The sequence below is a fragment of the Pyrgilauda ruficollis genome, unplaced genomic scaffold (genome assembly GCF_017590135.1).
Source record: "Pyrgilauda ruficollis isolate IOZ18807 unplaced genomic scaffold, ASM1759013v1 scaffold6, whole genome shotgun sequence".
Taxonomy (NCBI): domain Eukaryota; kingdom Metazoa; phylum Chordata; class Aves; order Passeriformes; family Passeridae; genus Pyrgilauda; species Pyrgilauda ruficollis.
The window spans coordinates 17,599,714-17,613,418 of NW_024527710.1; positions in this window are offsets into that span (position 1 = coordinate 17,599,714).

The window sequence follows — 13,705 nt, forward strand, 5'->3', positions numbered from 1 at the left end:
CCCCTTGTCCCCTTTGCTGCCTCTCTTTGTCCCCAGCACTGCTGGAGGTTGGGTGTGGTGCTCCTTACACAACTTTGGGGGCAGCACGTGGACTCCTGGCTTTTCCTTAAACAAAAGGCTCTAGAAATAAGAGACACTAAATTCTTCAGTAATTCACAGGATTTTTTTACTATCTTGGAAACTTTTCTGGGAAAGGAGCACAAATACTTTATCCCAGTTTGGATGAGATTGTTTGGTTGAATGTGGACAGTAAGAGTCTTGGAATAATCAGATTTGCAGGCATTAATGTGCAGTATCTTATCCAACGGCACAGAGAGGGTCACTTTGAAGACACCTGTATCTTGGTTTGATGTTAGGGCTGTGCAGCTGCACCTTCCTGCCCTTTTCCTGGAAGTACTCACACTAGTGGGATGGGTTTAGGTCCTGTCCCCTCTTGGTTTGCTTGTCTTTGTCACCCAAATCCTGCAATCCCCGTGTCCCATCTCACCTTCTGCCCAGGGCTGAAGCTTAGGCTGGGTCCCTGGGCAGGCCTGGGGGAGCAGCTCTATTACCCAGGAAGGTGGAACATCCCACCCTCCTCCCAACCTGCCAGCACCACTTCCAAGGGAGTCTGGATGTGCTGGCAGAAGGCTTTTTATCTCACCTGTGCACAGGTGAGGGGTCTCTGCTGCTCCATCTGCACTGACAGTTCTGCTGGGGGAGCTGCTCTGCTGTGGGGGGGATAAAAGCCCCCAAAAACCAGATACAAATAAGTCTGAAAGCCAAAGTAAGACCCAGGAAGAGCCTGAGGCTGGGAGAGCTGTGTTTTCCACGCTGTGCCCCTGTGCCTGCCCAGTGCTTCCCTTGGCAGGATTGATCCAGAGGTTTCCCTCATGGCTGGCTGCAGAGCACTAAACCAGGAAGCTGGGATTAGTAAGGGAAAACCAATTTGGCTGCTCTAATTTGCCTTTCAAGCATTGTGTGAACAAGTGACCCTGGAGATTATGGTTGGCCTCTTGTTAAAGCAGGTCAGTCCGTGGTTCCTCCTCATGGGACTGTGAGAGTTTTCCAGTCAAACTGTGCTAAAAGCTGCTCTCTGCCCATCCTGGTGCTGACTGGTGCTAACAGCTCGCTGGTGACACACTGCTCTCCTCTTCTGGGGCTCTCAGCTTCTTTCAGCACCTTCAGAAGGAGAGGCAAAGTTTCCTGTGCTCTCGTGGCTTTATCTGGGCTCAGTTCCTCCAGCTGCTCCTTCCCACCACACCTACTGGAGCTGCAAAGTAGAGCCCAAAGTGTTCCCCTTGTGACAATCTGTGCCTGTGCAGCCCTTGCCTCTCTGGCTGATGGCATTTGGAGCTTTGTGCCATGGGGAAATGTTCCTACAACTCCCTGCCAGGACGCTGGAACCAGCTGGGGATCGGGCTCCTCTCTGATACTGGCCACTTGGCAAGAGGAAGCTGCACCACAGGAGGTTTAGGTTGGAGATTTGGGAAAATTTCTTCCTCAAAAGGGCTGTCCAGCCCTGGCACAGCTGCCCGTGGCAGTGGTGAGTCCCCATCCCTGGAGGGCGTTCAAAGCCACGTGGATGTGACACTTGGGGACGTGGTTTAGTGGTGGGATTTGCAGTGCTGGGGAACAGTCAGACTCGATGGTCTGAGAGGGCTTTTCCAGCCTAAATGATTGTGTGGTTCTGTGGCTGCTGGCCAGAGATCCCTTTGGGGTGGCCTGGGTGGATTTCCCTGCTGGCTCACCGAGGAGGATGCAGCTCCTGGCAGCTGCCCCAGTGCCAGCACGCCCCTGAGTGCACATGCAGGAAAAGTGGCTGTGGGTCAGGATAGCTGGTGAAGCTCCAGCTATGGGAGACTCCTGAGGTTCAGTTAGTCCTGATTTTCTCAGAAAATCCACTTTCACCCCTGGGCTGGATCCTGGTGGAGCCTTCCAGGTCAGGGGCAGAGCAGGAACAGGGGAAGCACGGTCAGTCTGTGCAGCATTGAAGGCTGCCTTTGCCAAAGCCGTGGCCATGGAGGGGTTTGCAGAGACTCAGCCCCTCTGCAGATGGAGATTTGCATGAAAAATGACTCCTGCTCTTTCTCTGCCTCTCTCCAGGCCAGAGCTCAGGCCTCCTGTCCCGGAGGAGCCCAATGAGATCCAGATGTCTCAGCTGTAACCTTTACGTAAGGCAGGATCTCATTTCTGGGCGCAGCTTGGAAACACAGAGCACAGAGATGGAAACACATCCCAAGAACTTCCTGGGAAGAGCAGCCACAGCCCAGCCCAGAGCAGAGCTCAGCCCAGCCCCAAACTGTGCTCAGGAATTCCTTGTCCCAGCCTGGCTGCTCGAGCAGAAGTGCCATGGCCAGGACCTGGCAGGAACCAGTGTCCAGGGTGGTCCCCCGGTGTCCAGGGTGGTCCCCCAGTGTCCAGGGTGATCCCCCAGTGTCCAGGGTGGTCCCCCGGTGTCCAGGGTGACTCCCAGCACAAGGGGATTGGTTGAACCCGTTCTTAAGGCACAAAAGCTCTGGAATCCTGGTTTTCTGGAGGATTTTCCACTCTGGAGATGGAGTGTCTCTCTCTAGATGGCAGCATTGGTAAAGAGTCTCTGGGCCACCTCCAGCCGAGGCAGGGTCTTGCCACACCTCACTCTGTTGTGACTTCATCAATAATCCTGGGATTCAGTCCCAGTTCCTGTGTTTCTGAAGCCTTGGTGAGTGCTCAGGCTGCCCAGCTGGTCCCTAAGGATGGGCTCCCATGCAGAAATATTGGCACAAACCACAGGTCTGAGACCACCCAAAACAGTTCAGGAAAACACTGCAGGTGCTGTTTTTGATGGGGTAATTCCATGTGATAAATCCAAAATCTGATCCCCAGATCTTCAGCATGTAGAGTTTTGGGCAAAATTTCCAGGTACTGCTGAAAGAAATGTGTTATTTGTCATGTTCCCATCACAGCACTGACAGCTGTGCCCAGGCTCAGGTAGAGAAAGCAGATGAACTAAAATAATTATTAAGTGAAATCAAATCCCATTTGTTTCCTCAGTTTTCAGACACTGACCAGGGATGTGGGACCAGGAGAGCTTGTCTCATCCCTTCCCTTGGTATTCCCTCACACTCCCAGGTGTGGGAGGCTCTAGGAAGATCCCAGAAATGCTGAATTGGGACCAGAAAAAAGCAGGGCCAGGCTGGGGCCAAAGAGTGCAGTGAAGGACCAGGTCAGGGAGGAGTGGTAAGAATGGGACAGGATCAGGATGTGGAGGTGGGAGCAGTGGGGTGGAATATATGCAGAGTAGAAGGGATAAAACAGAGAAGGATTTGGTTTTATTGCCTTTGTTTTCACAGGCTGTGATTATGAGCCAGAATTCACAGGGATAAGAGCCCTGTTCCCCATTCTGGGAAAAGGTTTCCCAGATCAGTGCTGCCCCTGCTGCTCCCAGCACCCACCTGCAGCTCAGCTCTGTGAACTCCCACTCTCCTCTGGGCCCAACGCTCAGCTCCACACGTACAGCTTGATTGCGGGGAACAAATGAAGTTTTAATTAGCATGAGGAATCCTGGTGAGGAGCAGCAGCCCAGGTCTGAAATGCATCCAGGCTCCTCGTGTGACAGCGTGTGAGAGCAGCCAAGGCCGCAGCTGTTGGGATGGATCTGAGAGATGATGGGGATCAGATGCTCCCAGGGCTGCTCTCAGAGAGCTGGGGGTGCTCACCTGGAGAAGGGAAGGATCCAGGGAGACCTGAGAGCCCCTTGCAGGGCCTGGAGGGGCTCCAGGAGAGCTGGAGAGGGACTGGGGACAAGGGATAGAGGGACAGGACACAGGGAATGGCTCCTACTGCCTGAGGGCAGGGGTGGATGGGAGATTAGGCAGGAATTGTTCCCTGGGAGGGTGGGCAGGCCCTGGCACAGGGTGTCTGGAGAAGCTGTGGCTGCCCCTGGATCCCTGGCAGTGCCCAAGGCCAGGCTGGACAGGACTTGGAGCACCCTGGGACAGTGGAAGGTGTCCCTGCCCATGGAACTGGATGAGCTTTAAGGTCCTTTTTATCACAGCAAGGCAAAGGCTGGTGAAAAATCCTACCGGTGGCACAGTTAATTTGCCATAATTTTGACCTTTCTAGAAGCAGCCAGGATGAGCTGAACACTGGGGGAGTTTGGCTGCACTTCATGGCTGTATTTGATATCCTGACATGGCTTAGAAAGACTTTGGATGAACTCAGATTGATTCAGCTCCCTGCCCTGCTGTGTGAAAGCCGCCTGGAAGGACTTTCCATGCCCTGCTCCCTCCAGGTGCCTGTTTGGGTGCCCAGGGTGACAGTCAGATACAGCTCCTGATGCTGGGGAATCCCCACAGTCCCTCCTCGCATCCAGAGCACGAAGGAAGGCAAAAAGGTGAGTTTTGGAAGGAATAAAAGGCCAGCAAGCCTTGTGAGTGTGCAGTGTTTTGAATCATCTGAGCTGTGTTCACCCAGCACTCCAGGGAGAGGGGGGAGCTGCAGGGAAGGGGAGCATTGAGGAAGTTCTCAAGCAGAGTGCTTGTGCTGTTCCTGGCACAGAACTGCCAGTCCTGCGTGTCCCTGTGCCATGAGCCTCCTGTGGCAGGGCTGGGAGACCCTCAGGAATCACCAGCTCCAGCAGGGAGCACTGGGATGGCTGTTCCTGGCAGCAGCACAGGGGGCTTTGCCTTCTCCGGAGTCACCTGCCTGGATAGAGAACCAGAGACAGACACTACAAATCCATCCTGTGCCAGTGCAGCCCGAAGATAAAAGTGTTGTAATGCTCTGTAATTGCAGTCAGCCTCAAAGAAGAGGCTTTATGAGGGCATTAATCAGCTGCTCAGCTCCTACAAAAGGAAATAATGGGGTTTTTAAACAGTGCCGGGGTTTAATTTGACTCAGCAGCAGTTTAAGGTTCCTCCCTTTGCAAGAAGTTTCAGCTGTTTGAGATTTTGACCACTTGGATGACAGAGGAAAAAGTACATAAATATGAATTTAAATGATGGTCCTGCCTAGTGTGATACCTACAACTTTCAGTGTGAAGCACAGCCTTTTCCAAAGCCAAATGACAGCCTCAGTAACGTGCAGCTTAGGCTGGAGAAGTTAATTAGTAGTAGGTGTTATTTAAATAGCTAAATGAGGCTTTATTGGAATGCTAAAATGCATTTGGCCCAGTTCAGTGCCTTTTTCAGGAGTACCTGAGCTGCCCCCACTTTCAAGAGGCCAGAGCCCCCACACTTACTGGTTTTTAGCTTTCAGTGTCCTCCTGATTAAATTATTGCTATAATATTTAGGCTGTGTGGAGAGTAGAGAAATTGAATGTAAAATGAAGCAATTCATTTTTTAGTTTATTGCCAAGCAAAAATGTGCAACATGTGCAGAGCTGTTAATTAGTGTCTCACTCCCAGCAGCAGGTGAAACAGGGCAGCTCCTGGCAGCATTTCAGGCATTCACTGTTGATAATATTTATGGCAGAATGAGCAAGGTAAGACATTTTATTTTGCTGCTTGCTTTCTCAAATTAAAAAAAAAATGTAAAAAGAAAAAAAAAAAAGAGAGATATGGGCTAGATCAATTCAAATTAAACAGCAGCAAAAGTGAAATTAGACATTTGTGGTTGCAGCTCCCTGGCTGCACTGGTGAGCTCTCTATCAAGGGAATCAAAGGCAATTTTTAAGCAGTTCTTGTATGTTCTGCTTTGAAGTGACTGCTACAGATGTCTTATAAAAAGCAGCTGAGCTGCATTTCTCAATTTCAGATAGAGGGACTGCAAAGCCACCAAGTAACTGAATGTCCTCAGGTGTGTCTGTGAAGTTTGTTGTGTGTAGAAGGAGGTACAGAACACACCTCAGCTCCCCCTGATTTCTTCTGCTATACCAGCTGGGCTGATGTAAACAGCAAATACCTCTGGGGTTTCCCAGGAATTGGTTTTTACATCCAGGGAAATGCAACAGATTCCTGTCTCTGTGCACTAATTCCTCACAATTGTGCACTATGGTTTGCACCTCAGTGCTTGCACGTTGGATTTTCATCTTACATTCACAAGTTTCTTCTCCTCTCCCTTTTCCCTTCTTTGTTTCCAGCTTTTCCTCCTTTTTGGCCTCCTTCACCCTTTTCCATACAACTCCCTCTCCATACACAGTATTTTTTCCCTCTAGATTTCATTTCATTTCTGCAGTTCTGTGTGGGAGCATAAGACTTCACAAGGTCCAGCACAGATGGCTGAGGAGTTACTGAATGATCAGGTGAAAAAGAAACCACATCAACCCCTATTTTCAGAGCTGGTAAAGGCAACTTATAAATTAATTGCATTAGGAAATACAGGGAAAGAGGCTCCATCCTGAGTTTAATTATTAAACCTCAGCTTGTCCACTTGCAAGGCATGGCCACAACCCTGTGCACACCCCAAAGATCTTCTTAAAAGTTACTCCTGTGGGATTCAACTCCCTCAAAACAATATTTAAAATGTCCTTCAAAACCAAGTTGTCTTTGTTTTAACACCATTTCCCCCTTTTTAATAATGATTCCCATTATTTTAAGTCTCTGTAGAGTGGTGGCCAAGCACAGAAGGCAGTGATGCCAAATCCAGGGAGGATGGAGATGATACAGGGAGGCTCAGGCTGCATTTCCTGAGAATTTTCTTAACAGCAAGAGACTTTGCTAAGAGTTATTTGATGGAATTTGTGATGGGATGTTCTGGAAAATGTTCTCAAGTTTTTTTGCATTCAAAGCTCTGTAGATTTTTCATGACAAAAAAGTTGTCTAGTTTTTAAGCATTCAAAGCTCTGTAGATTTTTCACTTCAAAAACATTCTTTAATTTTTATGCACTCAAAGCTCTGTAGATTTTTCACTTCAATTTGCTCCACAGAAACTGATCTAAATGTAAAGAATGTTTCAATCAACATCTTTTAGCATAAATGATACAGTGGAAACATTACAAAACATGAAGTGTTCAGTTACATCCCAGGCTCCCATGGCTTTTCTTGCACATACAATGACACGGCTGAGGCCTGGAGCGGGCTGAGAGGTAAAGGTTAAATTATGGATATGTATTCAGCTTTTGAGCAGCCTGAGGAGCTGTCAGGCCCTGCAGCCCCTCTCCCATGAAAGGCTTGTCAGCACGTGCTCCCCGAGCAGCGGGAGAGCCCGAGGAGCCGAGCAGAATGGCAGGAGCTGAAAGGCTGCAGAAGAATGGAACGAGTGCTCTACAAACCCCCTCCAACTCCTGTTTGTTCCTTGGGCACTGCAAAACCACTCCAAAACAGAGGCCAACTGTTAACAGAGGCAAAGCCAACTTCATCTTTTGCAGGCTGACAAATGGTCATGTAAGTTACCAAATAACCCAAGACCTCAGGATTAAACTTCACCAATTGTTTTCACATGATGCAACTTTAAATCTTTCTTTTGAACAGTATTAAATTTCCTTTCATTCCCATAAACTTCAGAAAAAGTTGACTGCTCTCACATTTCAGACTGTGACCCAGCTAACTTGCACTTTTCCCCTCTGCTAGTCTGGAGAACAGAATAATGAAATTCAGACAACAGTGACCAAATGTTGTTCCGTAGAACTTTCCTTTTACAAAACAGATGAATACTCCTGGGCTCCAAAACACTGCAGGGAACAAAACTTTCAAACCTTATGGAAATAAAATAGTAAGCCTGTGCAGTGACTTCATCTCCTTTATCAGATCAGAGCCATTTTCACTGGAATTGAAATAGATTTAAAAAAACAATCAACTCTAAATAGAGGAAAAGAATTAAAGAATCCCACAGAAACCATTATTGAAATACTACTTTATTTAAAACCCCCACACCCACATGAGAGAAAGCTGAATTTCACAGGGCTTTAGAGGGAGAAGATGTCTTCATCATCCTCATAATTGACATAATTCTTTGTTGCAGATAGAAGTGAGCTTTCCTAAGACAGGAAAATAAACATTTTAGTGTTTGTGATTCACAAGGAGATAAGCAGCTGCATTGTGTGCCGGGACAAAGGGCCATAGAGAGGGGCCACAGACACACTTGGGGCTGGAGTTTCTCCCTGGAGGTGCTGAGCCCTCCGGGGTCTCACTGAAACCCCACCAGGTCGGTGCCCTCAGCATCCTGCCAGACAAAACCCTGTATTTACACAAGGAGAAATCCCCACTGTGCTGCAGCTCTGCTGCTGCTGCCACTGCGATTGCAGTCACTTAAACCCATCGCAAATTCAGCCACCAGAGTCAAGAGAAAAGGAGCCAAGATATATAAATCCAGGAGACGAGGTTTATGGGGGAACTAAACCAAACATTCACCACAAAGATTGAGTGCAGCCAAGTTGTTCTAAGTGAATGGGGTACCTCAGCTCATGGTGGGGCATCTCTCTGGGTTAGCTCTGTGCTAAACTCATGCTGATAGCAATAAAAGTTTTACATGCAAAATGAGTGGAAAATACGAGATGTTAGATAGGACAATACAAGTCCATAAAGCTGATACCTAAACCCTGCTACCTGGGCTTTGCCAACTCCCTGCTAACTTCCATGCAAATTCCATCCCTAGATCCCCAGTGTTTGTCTTAATTGGAAGTCTTAAAGGTGAATTGAAGTGTTGTTGGAGTAAGAACCTGCTTAAGATGCCAAATCCCTGCGTAGACTTGCAAGTAAATAAATTGTAAAGGCTGACTAGGGGCCTTCTTATTAACCTGTCAAACCACCAGCCCTGGAATCCCTTTTTCTCCTGCAAAAATTGTGTTCTCCTTCCTCTGACGATTGAAGTGTTTTACTGCCTCACGTGCCTGGCCACAAAGATGAGGATGTTTAGGAAGGTGATGAAATCTTGTTCATCCTGAAGATGCCGTGGTCCTTCCTGGCAGGAAGGGCTGGGGCTCCCTGCAAGGGGTGGGAAGTGATGGATTATGACTGTTGGGTGTAATACTGGTTCAGTTTTCCAAACTACTGCCCGAATAACCTTCTCTCTGAATCAGATTTTTTGAGGGTTGGGTTGGTTGATTCCTTTTGGAAGAAGCAAACAAACTCTGTATGAGGAACTTGGAAGCTATGGAGCAATTTCACCTGAAACTACCTGAGGTGTTTTGCAAAAGGACAACTTGGTCATGTCCAAACTGAGCTGTAAATCCATGTTCTTCTTTTCCTGGCTCACTTCTGGAGCTAATGGGAATGACATAAAATAATTATAGTTTCCTTTAAGGATGACTACAAAGCTCAGCACCTGAGGTGTGAGTGCCCAGCTGGGTGAGTGTTTGGAATTGTTGCTGTCACACACCTCTCCCATTGATTGCACCATGTCCTTAAATGAACAATTCCAAAGTGCCCAGCACAATGGATGTCAACTGCCATGAAAGGCTGGGATGCCAGTTCAAAAAATAAAGTCACAACAACAACAAAACTCATGTGTCATAAGCATGCCAATATTTGCATGTGTAATTAAATAGTTGCTGGTGTTTGTGTCCCATTGTCACCCTCCTTTTCCCAGAAGGGTGACACTTCATGTTATGGAAGTATGCAATTCAGGGATGTAAAGAACAGAGTCCTCCTGAGACATAAATATATGTATATTTATTTATATATATAAAATTCCAGTGTAATCCACACATGAAAGAATTGTGGTCTATTTCAAGGCTTTTCCTTTCATCTTCTCCGTAGTTTTCTGCCAATTCTCAAAGTGCTCCCAGACCACAGACTGAATGAAATGATCTGAACAGGGCTGACCTGCAGCTCCTGGTGCTCCCTGGGCCATGCCCCAGGGCCACCCCTGTCCCCTGACCCCACAGTGCTCCCTGTGGCTGCTGAGCCTTTGCTTTCCTCTCACATCAAAGGAAAAATCCCACCTGAGGAGATGGAGCTCTTGCAAAGACTGGCACAAATGCACCTCCTCCTCATTGGCCTGACCTGCTGCCTTCAGGACAGAAGAATAGAATAGAAAAAAATAGAATAAATAGAAAAATATTTACTCTCATATCTCCAGTCCCTTTTAAAGAAACACATTTTTTATGCTGTACTTGCTCCTGAAACTCCACTGGAAAATAAAGCTGGCACCAAGTGGACAATGATTTCACCTGAGTTAGACAGAATTCCTTTCCTAAAGAACTCAGTGTAAGTTATGTCTAAATCTTCCACCTTTAAATGTAACAGAAACTGTTTTTTTCCACCTTATAATTTAAAAATCCATGGTGAAATCAGATTTACACCAGGTCTTTCCATGGATGCACAGATTCTGGGAATCCAGGGAAGTTCTGCCCTCACTTCCAGCCTCCACTCTGGAAGCCTGAACACGCTGGTGTAATTCCAGTTGAATTTCAAGGGAGAAAAGGATGATTGATATGGCCTCAAATGGTGGAATCAAAAAATCTGGTATAGATTAATAGGAATATTAGTGAAAGCTGGAAAGGAAAACAAGGATTCTTTTCTAATGTGACATGATACTTAAGAACACACATTGTCAGTAACTACAAATGTGTAATGTTTCTCTTTTATTTTGCCGTACTTCTGACACGATTCTCTCACAATGCTTTGCTTATCATTCTCTTGTAAGGTTTATTGTACTTACAAATCATTCCCAGACAGCTTCTTTGCTATCTTTTCATTAAAAAAAAAAAAAAAGTTTTGTGGATAATACATTTTCCCTGTGGGAACTAATTCCACAAAGATATTGACTACAAGCCTGTCGTTGTTTTAAAATATGTGGCCATGTATCAAATGGTTGATTCTTCCCCCCAGAGTCACCTTCTGAAGCTGTATGTGTGCACTTCATCACCTGAGATGAAAACTCCAGTTTGTCCTCCCAAGCCAGTGCTCACCCCTACCTGGAATTCTTTTTGCCATCAGATCACTGTGGACACTCCCTGCTATCCATTTTGGGGTCTTTAGGGCTGTGTCCACGCCAGTTCCTTTGTTTCATATATTTTTAGCCCTTCCACTGTGGGATGACAGACTGCAGCATGTTAAAGCAGGGAGAATATTTGTATTGATTTCCAAATGCTGCAGATTGAGAGCAGATGTACCACGTATTCCCCAAACGTATGTTTTAACTTTCATTTATGTGCTGTGCTGAGCAGCCTGCGAGCCAGGAAGTGATTTATATCTGCTAATTGCATGCACTTTGGTAGATTTGCAGCTAAAAATAAGTGGTTTGTTTTTTAATTATAAATGATTTATCCTCTCACACTGCATGGAACTAAAACTTCGAAGCTAAAAGAGAACTTGGAGAATCTGCATTTAGTTTCTGCATCTGCCATGGACTTTGTTTGTGTCTTTAGTGGGTTATCCATGTGCCCAGCTCAGAGGAATCTGGATCTCATGGACATCTTACTTCAGAGAGATGAAGGAAACACTTCTGTTTTGCAGCTGAAGAGGTGTAGCAGCAGCTGCTGCCAAAAGCAGCGGTTCAGTGGAGACCCTGGAGAAGGGTGCCCCTCACCTTTGCTGCATCCAACACTCCAGCAGCTGTGGGGAATGGGACCCAGCTGCTGGTCTGGGGGAACGTCGCTCCCATTCCTCTCACCAGAGGGTTCACGGAATGGACTGGCCTGGGGGAGCACAAGGAAACACACGAGGGGTTTTCTTGTGGGCAGTTAGCTGTTAGGTCAGTCAGAAGTAACCTGAAATGTCACCTCAGAGGGGCAGGGCAGGCAAGCCTGGGCTGGTGCAGCAGCACTGCAATCCCAGCCACATGGCCTGACCTTCCTGCTGGCACAGCTCCGCTGTTCCCGGTATTCCCTGTCTCCAGGACAAGTGTCAGGCCTCTGAGGGCACTCAGAGCTCTTAATGAGTCCCACTCCACCTTGCCTGGGGCTCTCTTTAAGTTCAGCCCTAGCCCCCTCAGAGTCTGTCCCTGCAGCATCCCTGTGCGGGGCGATGGACCCTCCTGATGCACAGACTGACCTCAGACCTGCCTCCTTCCCTGCTCCCCCTCAGACCTGTCTCATCCCTACAACCTGCCGGCAGCCCCTGTTCCGTGTTCCAGTGCCCAGAATGTCCCATGTTGCTGGAATGGCCCCTGAGGGATGGCCTTGAGGAATGGCCCCTGAAGGATGGCCCTGAGGGATGGCCCCTGAGGAATGGCCCTGAGGAATGGCCCCTGAGGAATGGCCCTGAGGAATGGCCCTGAGGAATGGCCCCTGAGGGATGGCCCCTGAGGGATGGCCCTGAGGGATGGCCCTTGAGGGATGGCCCCTGAGGAATGGCCCTGAGGAATGGTCCTGAGGGATGGTCCCTGAGGGATGGCCCTGAGGAATGGCCCCTGAGGGATGGTCCTTGAAGAATAGCCCCTGAGGGATGGCCCCTGAGGGATGGCCCTGAGGAATGGCCCCTGAGGGATGGCCCTGAGGAATGGCCCTGAGGGATGGCCCCGGAGCTGTTGATTCCTAGCCTGATCTCAGAGCTGCCACCATGAACTCACCTGATGGTCTTGGCTGGAGCTGGGCCTGCCTTTTCACCTGGATTGGGGGTGGTGCTCCAAGGACCTAAAGCAGCAGAAACTCCACTCGGGTACCAGTGGCTCAAAGTCCCTCCCATGTGTCACACTAGATCCTGAAACACACCAAGCTTGACTCGCCTTGTCCATTTCATCCATGTTTGTTTATTGGCCAGTTTTCCTGAGAAAGTGGGTAATCTCTTGTCATTTTCCTGGCTGGTGAGAGGAGGTACATGTGCATGTTTGTATCTGTAAGAAGAAGGTGGTTCCAGACCTCAAACTCCTTCCCTAACATGCTGCCAGATGTTTATCTGGGTTTCCTCCTCCTCTTGAAACTCTGTTAGTGTCTGACAAGAAATACAAGATTCATATGGCAGAAGAAAAGCCTAAGGGATCTGATCTAGCAGGAAGTGAGGAGGAAATTCCTTTAATCTTGTCCTTGTTTCCACTCTGCTTATGAGCTTTTTATTAAACAGTTGCTGACTTTTGAAACCCTAAACCTAATCTAAGCATCCCAGAAATATGATTATTCTCCTGGATGGAAAGTAGTTATCACTCCTAGGAGCTTCAACCAGCTTTGTCAGTGTCCTCTGACTCCAGCAAAAATGTTATCCACCATTGACAGGAGGGAACTCCAACTCTCCTGTCCAAAATCTTGGTTTCCAGTCACCAGAGAGAGAAAAACTTATTTGGGGTCTGGGCTGGTTGACAAGGTGGGCATTGATCACAGGTTGGACTTGATGGTCTTGGAGGTCTTTTCCAACCTCAAAACCTGTGTGATTCTGTGAAAAGTGTGCCCCTCCAAGCGCAATAATCCCATGGACTGAGGTCACAGGATGTGGGGCAGCCCCTTTAGAAGGGATGGAAACGTTTCCAGTGTGGATGACCACACACTGGAATGGATTATCCAGAGAAGAGTGTGGAGTCTCCCTCACTAGAGACATCCCAGAACCCTCTGGACACAAACCCACGCCAAGTGCTCCGGGGTGTTGGAGAAGGCAGGCTGGACAGCATCACCCGCAGTGCTCCCTTCCACCTCCATTCTGTGACTGTCTGCTCACAGGCTGGACTCGATAATCCCGCAGGCGATTCTGCGGAAAGCGTTACCCCCACAAGCGCGACCATCCCGCAGGGACTGTTTCTGGGGAAGGGAACGCGACATCCCGCATCCCGCAGGGACTGTCTCTGGGGAAGGGAACGCGACATCCCGGCAGGGCCTCCCTCAAAGCGCTGAGGGGCGGCTCTGAGGGCGGGCGGCTCCTCCTGAGGGCGCGGGGACAAAATGGCGGCGGCGGGCGGCGCGGGCGGCCGCGCGGGGGCGCTGCGGGGCCGGGCA